Below are 1,601 nucleotides of genomic sequence, written 5' to 3' on the forward strand. Positions count from 1 at the left end.
GCAGCCTTCATTCTGGACTCTTGTCATGGCAATACACCTAATCACATATCCCTTTTAAACAGTTTTCTCCCTCATCTGTTTCAATGCAGTATACATTATGGAACCCGTCTTTCTCAGTCTCCCCCAATCCCTCAATGTCCTGTTTTACAACAGTGACACCATGCAGTATTTGTCCTTTTGTGACAGAGATTTCACTCAGCATAATGTCCTCCAGGGTCATCCATTTTGAATAATATTGCATAAGTTCCATGTTTTTCCAATGCAGCGTAGTATTCCATTGTGTGAATATACCACAGCTTCTCTATCCATTCATTTGTTGATGGACACTTTGGCTGTTTCGAACTCTTTGCTATTGTGAACAAAGCTGCAATAAACATGGGTGTGCATATATCTACTTGGGTGGCAGTATAGTTTCTATATAGTTTTATTTATTTATTTTTATGGTGAGAAAAATTTATTACATTTAGAATTAGCCTGCTGGACTCAGTTTAGATCATCCCAGTTTTGTTGGCAACATCCAAAGCATCATAATCAGGAGCAAGTCGAACATAGGCCTACTTCTCTCCATCAGGCCTAATCAAAGTGTTGACCTTAGCCACATCAATGTCATAGAGCTTCTTTACAGCTTGTTTAATTTGGTGCTTATTGGCCTTGACATCCACAATGAACACAAGTGTGTTGTTCTCTTCTATCTTCTTCATAGCTGACTCAGTGGGCAGGGCAAACTTGATGATGGCATAGCGGTCAAGCTTGTTTCTCCTGGGAGCGCTCTTCCGGGGGTATTTGGGTTGCCGTCGGAATCTCAGCGTCTTAGGCCGCCGGAACGTGGGTGACGTGCGGATCTTCTTTTTTTTTTTTTGGCTGTGGACGCCCTTCAGGACTGCCTTCTTGGCCTTCAATGCCTTTGCTTTGGCTTCAGTTTTGGGAGGGGCAGGGGCTTCCTTCTTCGCTTTCGGCGCCGTCTTCGTAGCAGTTTCTATATAGTTTTAATGTGTACTATACATTTTAACACATTGCCAGGAGGGACCAGTCTTTGGAGAGGGACATTATGCTTGGAAGGGTGGAGGGACAGCGTGAGAGAGGAAGACCCTGGATGAGATGGATTGACTCATTTATTGGGTTAATGACGGTAGGTGTGCCACAGAGAATGAAATTAGCTCTGGATAGAACAGAGTTCAGAGCTGTTGTACGTAGGGTCACTATTAGTAGGAGGAGTCAAATAACAACATACATTTTTTTTTGTTCTTTAATTGTGATTTTAACAAGTTTACAAAAAAGTTAAACTTTCATTCATTCATTGTTGCACATTTTCCTCCCTACCCACCCCAAGTTTATGTCTTTAAAAAAATGCATTCATTGTTGCATAATTCCCCTCTTCCCCCACTATGCCTTCCTCAGTCCACTTTGCTATTTCTCTCTTATTTCGGACTGTTGTCATATGAATAATACTTAATCATATATTCCCTTTTAACAGTTATTTCTCTCATCTGTTCCAGTGTTGCTGTTGTTGTTGTTGTTATGTGCCGTCGAGTCCCTTGTGACTCATAGCGACTCTGTGTACAACAGCCCTAAACTCTACTCTGTCCTGTGCCAGTCGCACT

The sequence above is a fragment of the Elephantulus edwardii genome, unplaced genomic scaffold, assembly GCF_000299155.1.
Source record: "Elephantulus edwardii isolate Elephantulus edwardi_28Jun2011 unplaced genomic scaffold, EleEdw1.0 scaffold00132, whole genome shotgun sequence".
Taxonomy (NCBI): domain Eukaryota; kingdom Metazoa; phylum Chordata; class Mammalia; order Macroscelidea; family Macroscelididae; genus Elephantulus; species Elephantulus edwardii.